This window comes from Plectrocnemia conspersa, unplaced genomic scaffold (assembly GCF_051122295.1).
Source record: "Plectrocnemia conspersa isolate PC_06_02 unplaced genomic scaffold, ASM5112229v1 ptg000006l, whole genome shotgun sequence".
Taxonomy (NCBI): Eukaryota; Metazoa; Arthropoda; class Insecta; order Trichoptera; family Polycentropodidae; genus Plectrocnemia; species Plectrocnemia conspersa.
This window is the reverse complement of record NW_028277170.1, coordinates 21,337,449-21,347,765: the sequence shown is the minus strand read 5'-3', so window position 1 is coordinate 21,347,765 and position 10,317 is coordinate 21,337,449. Positions and strand designations below refer to the sequence as shown.

Here is a 10,317-nt window from a genome sequence, read left to right as displayed (position 1 = left end):
GCAATTCAGGCTTTTTGTTACTTAATGCATTTGACACACAGATCTGTGACAAGCAATACACGATACGAAAGTACGAACACGTATGTGTAACGTAAGCTCCAAACATGCCTCGACTTCGATATATAAAAACATTCGAACTTTTCAATCACGTATTTGTTATCCGAAAGAAATTCTACACCTTTGGGCTTTGATTCAATGGAATCATTATATTTTTCGGCCATCGCTATAAATATTCTTTAAAATAAAGTTAATTTATATTAAAATTATTTACCGAAGTAAAAATATTAAATATACACGTTAAGTCGAAAAATAATTGAGATGCGCAGGAATAGTCTGCGCTTTGACGTAGCTCTCCTAATGACAAGCAAACAAATACTGACGCACGTTTGAAACGCCTTCTGATGCGAGCGGGGGGCACCTTGCCCTAGCTATCTCGTTGTCATGCGCATATGTACATCTCGCTCGCACGCGTACAAACGAATCCGTGCGAGAGAAAAAGGGATATACTCACCCATCTCTCTTGTGAAATTCTCTAACAAAGCGGTATAGCACGGGCGGGTGAAATTTAATATATAATAATATAGCAGAAATAAATAAATTTTAGATTGTACATTTGTTTATTTTAATTTTTAAATATGACAAAACTCTTATTTAAAATATTTTTTCTTAAAAAATATATACACATGATAGATACGGATACGGCTTTGTCGTGTAATAGTTCAGGCCTTCGACGACTAAGTTAAATTGGCGCTGCAAACGGCTTATATTTTTATATGCGTATTTGTACGCAACGGCCGTTCTATTTATTCTCTATTCTGTGACTGTATCCGAGGACTTTTTACATCCCGAGAGTCGGGACTGAAGATTAGTGAAATTCCAGAAACCAGGCATTCAAAATATTTTTATTGAAAAAGATATAAAAAAACGCATTTTCATTATTAAAAAATAAAAATAAAAAACATCAAATATTTTTTAAACCAAATAAATAAAAAAAATTTAACATCATTTAATTATTATTTTTTTTGTAAAAATGTGATCATATTAGATCAATTTCATTTTATAAAACACAAATCTTTGTTATATCCAAGATGATTATATTTACATTGGAGTTGTTAATTATTTTTAAGATTTAAAAATGGTTTTGAATTTCTGTAATTTCTTCAGAGGATGTGGACGGGCAATAAAATTTGAAACTTAACCTTGTTTTTATGAGAAATAGCTTAAAATTTTAACAGAAGCAATATATAAATAATCAACGTTGCAAGTTTTAAATAAGAGATAAAATATAATGATATAACTTCAGACAAATTTATTTTTGAAAAATTATTAATTTTTCAAGAGTATTAATGTTAAATTAGGCACTTACATATGCATATATATAATATAATAATGATCACACTATAGCTTTACTGTCAAACAACTTATATCTAATACATGATTACAATTTACACAACAGCATGAAATTAATGTTATGCTATTAAGGTTTGTTATTTTACTAACCAAAAATAACTGACAATACATTTATATTAAAAAAGTAAAATGAAAGTGTACAAAGATATTTTATAAATTATAAACAATTGATAATAATTGTTTAACATTCAAAAGATATTTACATGATCCTTGCCGTCAGCATGGGAATGTTTTTTAGTGTTTAATCGCACATATATAGTATAGCACACCTTTAGTACATTTAGGACAACTAAATTTAATACTATCTATAGAATTATATTTACATTGAACAACAATTTTTCATGATTTTGCCATAAAGATATAATGACTATTAACATACAAACTTACACTTTTTTATGCAGTCAATTAAATTATGAAAAATATAGATAATCGTCTCTAACAATTGCTTTGACAAATTATTTAATATTTATCTTTTACTACATTTATATTACTGGCTATGATACATTATGATTTATAATACATATTTTATTTTGAGTTCTGAATTATAATTATGGATTTTTTAGATTACAATTCATCTCTTTTATATATAAAAATAACAACAATAATGTTCTGTACTTTTAATAATATTATCTTTGCACCACAAATGCTTTTTGATCGTCAAACTCCATGACAATACCTCTCCTTTTATTAGTGTAATAAACTGGACGGATTACTACAAAGGATTTTTTTTAGTATCGTTCACTTATTTGTCTATTTTTATAATCAATAAAATGAAAAACATATTTTTTAGCACATATTGTTACAAATACATATTTAGTTAGAATTATAAAATTCTCAATTTGAAACCAAATTCTAGCAATAAAATGTTTACTTAATTTGTTTTTGAATATTATCTTTTTTTGAATGAGTTTTCATATGTCGATAGAGATAGTTGTAAGTATTGAATGCTTTTCTACATATATTACATATAAAATTGTAATTATCATTATGAATTTTAATATGCTTTGAAAGATAAACTTTAGTTTTGAATGCTTTACCACATTTAAAACATTCAAAGTCAGAAGATGTTCTATGAACTTTCATATGGCCTACGAGACAGTGTTTAGTTTTAAACGATTTTCCACAGTTTGCACATGTATACCTACAATCATTTCTATGCGTAAATATATGAGATGTCAAAACATGTTTAGTTTTGAATCCTTTTCCACAATTATCACAATAAAAATCCCAATAATTTTTATGAACATTCTTTGTATGGCGGCTAAGGTAATCTTGAGTGTTAAATTTTTTATCACACGTGGCACATTTAAAGTTATAACTCTTATTATGAGATTTCATATGCTGTGTCAGGACGCATTTAGTTTTGTACCGTTTTTCACATTTGGTACATTTAAAATCATAAGTTTCATTATGAATACCCATGTGGTGTGAAAGTACACCTTTAGTTTTGTACGTTTTTTCACATATGTTACATTTAAATACAGAAACTTTATTATGCATCATCAAATGTTTTATAATGTAAATTCTACATTTGAATGATTTACTACATATGTTACATTTAAAGTTCTGATTATCACCATGTACATTTTTTAAATGCTGTGAAAGATTCCTGTTAGTTTTGAATGATTTTTTGCATTTTTTACATTTAAACCTAAGTGAATCCTTATCTTTGTTGTTGTGCTGAACATCACCAAAGAGTTTTTCATATGATTCTCTTTTTTGCATCTAAAAATATAAATGAAATTAATTTTTGTTTCTATTTGTTCAATACCAAATATTATATAATATATTTACATGATTTTCCATATGAATAGATGGATCTTGGTGGTGCAAGTTGTTCGTAGCGACAGTATTTTTATTAAAGATATTTTTAATGTCATGCATTTCTAAAAAAAAATATTGTTTGTTAATTATAATATACTAAATGTGTATGCATATATTTTTAACCTATTTCAAGCATATCATCTTTGTTGTCTATATTATACTCTTCGTTTATGTCGTCTTCTATTATCTCTACTTTTATGGATGTTACTTTAACCATACTTTTCGTTGTGTCAATGGAATCCCACATTTTATCATTATGTTGAATGCCTGGTTCTACAACAATAAAGTTTACACATATTAATGAAAATTATAACATAATAAATATTCCATTAACCCTTTTGTAAATTCAGTAAAATTGATCAGGTTTATAATATGCAAAAAAAATCACTTTTTGTAATTGTAAAAAAATAAGATATTTCCATCATCGCTTGCTGGAATTCTCTGATTTTTTTGTGTTCATTAGGGGTATGCTTTTCGTATTTCAGAGTGGGAAGTATACACTTTATCAACGGAACGGTAAAGACGGCAGATTACAAAAGCACTTGGGCTCAAATTTTACAGAATCTTCATGGATGATTCTGCACTGTGTCTGGGCGAAAATAGTCTTAAAAATGAGATTATAAATTAATATAAAACTAATTATTTAATAAAAAGATTTCGGATTATAAGGAAAAATGTGGAATTAAATTGTTGGACTGGCCCGAGAACAACCCCGATTTGAAGCCTATTGAAAATATTTAAAAAATAAAAAGAAGAAAATTAGAGCGCAAAAACCATATAGTGTAAAAAACTAAAAGAAATGATCGAAAAATCTTGGTACGAAGATATTTAAAATAAATTGATTGAATCCTTGATTAATTCTACGGCGTCGCGTGTTTTAGCAGGGTTGATGGGTAAAGGGGGTGCAACAAAATATAAATAAAAACTTATTACTAATAATGCAAGTTGTTTTTTAAAGTTTCTTTCTTTAAAAATAATTTTTGAATTTATTAATGAATTTCAAAGTTTTTTTACTTATGTTTCTAAAAATGTTATCAAATCCTTTTTTATATTTTTCATTAATTTTTAATTTTTTGAATTTATATTTTTATGTGTAATTCTTCAAAAAACCATTAAATAGTTTAAAAATTTATAAATTTATTTAAACTATAATAGTTTTTATATATGATTTTGAAGGTGAAGCATTTTTTTTGCACGCTACTGCATGGCTCAGGAAAATAAAGAAAGACCAATTTATCAGAAGATAACCGTTTTAAAAGTGCGGTGGATGTAAGAACAGAGTACACTGAAGCTAGTGAAAATGAAATAAGAGTAGAAACTGTACGTCTTTAACTTCTAGCATCTGGTTTATACGCAAGGATGCCGGCGAAAAAACTGTTTTTATCGAAGAAAATGCGTTTGCAACGATTAAATTGGGGGAAAATATTTAAAAATTAGACTGAATCAGACTGAAAGCGTATAATAATAAAATAAATAGCTCATTATTCGAGAATTTTCAATTAAATTTTGATTAATCATCACAACCTTCATCCGTGAGATTAAGAAAGTGTATGTAAACCTAATCTGTGATAATCGATTGGAATTATAAATATATAATAATCACTAATTCCGATCTCCCAGACACGGTAGAAATTTAAAAACACTAAAGTCCATATGGGATTCGTACCCAGGTCTTTCAGGTCAATAGTCAGAGTCTTTAACACATGTCTAACGTGCTGGTTTACTAATAGTACGAAGCATTAGTATAAAAACTGTTGTCTATAAATAGTAAGCAGCAGTTTAATATTAGTAAGCAGCATATGTTTTAATCAATTAAAAAGCAATATTTTGCAAATAAACATACACAAATGTTACATATTAATAATATAAAGACCTCTAGACGGGAACTTGTTAACTGTGACTTTCTACACAGCAGGAAGGACAATGCGTTGACCATTTTCATAATTTCTGATTTCATGGAACGGTGATTCTCTGGACTTGAGCGCTTGTGATTAGCTTAAAAGTAGCCTTTGCCATAAGATCATAGAGTATTGACATCATGAAGCTATGCATATGATATAAAATTGTTTGCAATGAATATTTTAAATTAAGACATTGCTCATAAACGGCGAAATACATAAAGGTCGATCTAATTCGAGTTTCTTACGTTAGCAGCACTGTAAATCGGACAGCTGTCAATAATCACGCGTGTTCAATGTGTAAAATATAAATTTGAAACAACACATTTATGAAATGGATCACTTAACCACCATTCAACGCATTAAAATTGTTCAATTATACTACAAAAATAATAATTCTGTACGTACTGTGTATTGAAATTTATGGGAATATTATGATTAATTCCATCGTCCTACTGAGCGAAAAATTCGCTACGTAATAAAAAAAACTAAGAGACTAAAAGCGTTGGAGAAAGGGTACGGCCTGTGCGTCATTGTAGCATCCATTCAGCCGAGAATATTGCTGTCGTAAGTGAAAGTGTGATCGAAGACCCGGAATTGTCGATTTGTTGGCGTTACCAGCTTTTAGGCTTTTCTTATGGTTCCCTTTGACACATTTTGCATCTGGACTTGCACCTATATCTGTAAAAAATCAGATAACATAGGAACTGAATGCACGCAAACTGCGAATAATTTACGCAGATTGCGTGTTAGAGCAGTAGGAAGTTGATGTTGATTCTTCAAAGAAAATCTTTATTTCCGATAAGTCACATTTCCACTTTTCTGGGTATGTTAATAGGCAAAATTGCCACATACGGGGCAAGGAAAATTCTCATGTTATACATGAGAGAGCATTACATGCCCAAATAATGACTGTTTGGTGCGCCTTGTGGTCAAGCTGCGTCATTGGGCTTTACTTTTTTTAAAACGATGTACGTCGGACTGTAACAGTCAATGGTGAGTGCTATAGATGTATGATACTTAATTATTTTTGGCACGAAATCAAAAATATTGATGTGGAAGACATGTGGTTCCATCAAGACTTGCCACACATGAGTGCAACTTTAGATGTTTTGTGCGAAAAGTTCCTAGGTCGCATTATTTTAAATTTTTAAGACGTCAACAGGCCACCAAGATTAATTTTATTATTATAATTAAGACTATCGTAACCTGACAGGTTAACCTAATGTGTCATGGTGGACAAAATCATAAAATATATTAATTTTTTTTAAATTCATACAAATATCTACATATATACATACACGCACGCACACATACATATTGTCTCATATGAGCTGAAGCAAACCCTATATGTGCATGAGAAAATGTACAGTATTTAGCAGACGCCTTTGCCAGAGAAGAGTTAGCAAGTGCTCCAGTCCTAGAACAGTGGACGTGACCGAGAACTATAACCACCTTCCGGAATCCAGATTCGGAGCTGCTCGAGCACCGAAGGTTCGAATGAGCTTTGAGCAATTTCCAGAAGTGTTTAATTATATAAACACTTCTGCGAGTTGACAACGAAATGTATCCCAGCGCTCCCTAAATGAAAGCACTGGGAAGCAAGAACGATAGTAGCCTTATTCCTTCCAAGTTTAAATATCGAAGGAATTTACGCCATACTTTTTCTAGCCTCAAGTCATTACATTAACTCATTACACCTGGAATCCATATAATAGAGCCAGCTTCTAGTATGCTACGGACTAGATCATCATAAAGAGTGCTCAATACTAAGTATTCCTGAAGTAGCGTGCATTTCTTAAGATAAAAATGAGCATTTTTAACGATCTGCTGTGAGTCTCTGCAATGTGCAGGCTGAATTTCCAGTGTTTTTCGAAAGTCACACTAGATCGTTAGTAAAAGAAGACCTGTCTAGAATATATCTGCCGAGATGGTAGGAATATTCCGCTGGCTTCGACGACCTTGAAAATGAAATTGTTTGATATTTCTATACATTAAAAGGCAATCGATTATAACAAGCCTACTCTCAATTAGGTCGAGGGAATCTAAGATCGACTATACTCTCTCAAAAATGATCAAGTTATCGGCATATAATAAAAAAAATTGAACAATTTATTGCTGTTTCTATGTCTTAATGAACAATAGAAACAACAATGGACTCAAGTTAGATCCTAGAGGTACTCCAGTATAGGTCTAATGTCGTTCTGAAAATGAGTTTTCATACTTGACAAACTGATATCTATTGGTCAAGTAATTTGAAAATAGGTTTAAGGAAATGATTTCAGAAAACCCGAAATTAGATAACTTTTTCACAAGTAAATCGTGGTTAGCTTCGAACGCGTTTTCAAAATCTATCTGTATATATAACATCTACTTGTAAACCAGAGTCCAATGATCTCGAAACAAAGTTAGTAAAAACCATAATGTTAGTGATAGTATATCATGCAATTTAATGCTGTTGGATTTTTTTGTGAGGTTACGCTAAGGCTGCTATCTCACCGGGACACCACAGCGACTAAGCCAGCAGCGCCTCCAGACATAATGTATGGACGACTTGGACTTGGCGATGTCGTCAAGCTTTCGCCAGGTCAGATACACGCCAAACAATTATATACATTGCGTCTGGAGACAATACTGGCTACATCGCTGTGGCGCAATGAGATAGCAGCCTAAGAGTCGTGTCTACGCTGACAAACCTGAAACATTGGCGCACCTAAAACCAACATCCGCCAAGTTTTAGCCATAATACCGTCCGAGAAGTACAAAATTGTCATTGAAAATTACATTGAAAGGATCGGCTGCTGCGAAAGACAGCAATTTAATTGATAAAAATGTTCATAATTAATGAAATATATCAATTGTTCGATTAATAAAAACAAACCAAAGATATACTTTTTTTAAAAGTTCGGAAACTAAAGTTGGATCACCTTTTATTAACTGCACTTTACTATGGAAAGCAAACACATAATTTACGACAAGAATGTTTTAAATTGCATACTTTTGTAAGTTCGCGTAAATTCTTTTTTTAAAGATAACTTATTTAGATAAGAATATGTAAGGTTATGTCATGCACATTTTTTGTAAGTATATAGCTAAAAATTAAATATGGTCTTTCCAATTTAAAAAATGCTTTTAAATCCAACATCTATAAAATACAGGTAAATTTGCAAATGTCTAAATATTTCGAAGCCACGTTTGTATCACTTGTGTTTATGCCTACAGGTCTTCATATAATATAAAGAGTAAAATGGCGATTCACAACGCTGTCTGGGCTGCGTGTTCACGGTATCTAACTAAAAAATAAGTACACCTACTGAATGGAGTATTAATACCGATTGTAAAATCATGATGGAATGACATATTAACGATTAAACGTTAATCTGCGACGGTCAAATGCTGACGGTTTGTGATCTGACAGTTAATTTTTTTTGGTCTAAGCATTGATTATTTTTGAGCCTAAATTAAACATTATAGTTGCAACAATTAAAAAATACTATACTTAAATAAATCAAATAAACACTAAAAATCTCCTTCAATTTTATAGATTAATTAGAAAAATAAAATTAGATGGTCAAGATCTCCTGGTAAGTTTTGATGTTATCTCACTGTTTACAAGTATTCCCATTGCGGAAACCCTTTACGACATCGTTAAGAAACATAGACTGCCGAAACATAATATGGAGTTGCCAAAACATTGCCTTAACTCCACGTATTTTATTTACAAAGGGGGTTTCTATAAACATGTCGTGGGAGCACCTTTCGCCGCTTTCACCAGTAATAGATAATCTGTTTATGGAATACTTTGAAACAGAAGCTCTAGAAAAAAACGGATAAAAAACTTAAAGTATGGCTAAAATATGATGTCTTTGCTGTGTGGCGTCACCAAATATAACATTTACAATATAACTTGAAGAAAATTGTCAATTACCCTTTCTGTACCTACTAATTATAAAAAAGAAGAAGGTTCATAGAGTAATCCGAAAAAATACGCACTCTAACAGATATCTACATGCAAATTCCCACCACCATCCGGCACAGATTAAATCAGTAGTAAACTTTCTATTCAATAGAGCTAGAGTTTTGGCCGACCAAGAACATAGTGAACAAAACTTGGCGACACTCTAGTAACACTAGCGTAATGAAAGCACTTTCAAGGCACAAGACGACCGTTGCTGCCTCGTGCACCGATCACCATATATAATTTAAATATTCAAACATGTAACTATATCTCAATAAAACATTACTACAGTGGCTTAATATATGTATAATTTCCACGCGTCACCGTCATATTATTTATTTACAAAATATAGTTATAGAAGACGGTTTTTAATATTATTCATATTATTAGGTGTATGTATAAAAAAATACAATAATTTAACACAATACAATAATTATACATTGACGACTTTAAATTTTCCCAAGGGCCACACATACATACATTATACAGAAATAGTTAAATTTTTTTAAAACAACGAATTTCATACTTTTTTTATTACAACGGATTTGATTTTGGATAAAATAAAGCTTCACAAACATATGTAGATCCAAAGGCACTAATATTGTTTTGGATAAAATATCTTATATTAGGAAATTTTGTTATTATTATGTATTTATAAAAAAATATTTTTTTTTGAATAGTGGGATATATATTTCTTGGTTCAATATTGCATTGTATAGCAATACTGAAAGCGATAGCTTGAAATTAATTTACTTTTTTTTTGGAAAATATTCTTTACAATGGCTTAAACAGTCTTTTACTAGTTCCCCGTCCGAAAATAACTTCATTTTTTTACAATCAACAATGCGACAGAATAACTTGTTTTGATGATATTGGATGATTGTTGTAACGATGAACCGAACGTACTTTGTTGGGTTTTAAATTGAGATTTAAGACTGGTAAGCTTATATTTTTCTCACTTCCGCGTCAAATTGTAAATAGTAACTATGTTTCGTTTCCTGGTGTATTTTAACATTGATTTTTTAAAACCAGCTACTGTTTCTCTTCAAATTAAACACGATAATTTGGGGTTATGCGTTATGAAGAAATAATCGTATTGAATTTATATTTTTCATCAACGAGTTTTCTTTTCTTCGAATTCATATTTAACGGCTAAAAATATGTACTAATTAATAATATATAACTAAAATTAGTGCAATTGTACAGTTGAGAATATTTCGTGCTTAT

General features: G+C 30.5%; 1 long non-coding RNA gene across 2 annotated transcripts; it reads right to left on the bottom strand.

Annotated features, from left to right (window-relative positions):
* Positions 1-1,286: 1,286 nt before the first annotated feature.
* Positions 1,287-8,570, bottom strand: LOC148234507 (uncharacterized). Of its 2 annotated transcripts, none has more exons than XR_015810046.1 (4): positions 8,465-8,570; positions 3,358-3,507; positions 3,205-3,296; positions 1,287-3,135 (listed from the first exon to the last, which is right to left on the bottom strand). It is a non-coding gene; the product is annotated as an uncharacterized LOC148234507 (long non-coding RNA). The 2 variants fall into 2 exon arrangements; XR_015810045.1 differs by having other exon boundaries at positions 8,447-8,567.
* Between the last annotated feature and the right edge of the window lie 1,747 nt (positions 8,571-10,317).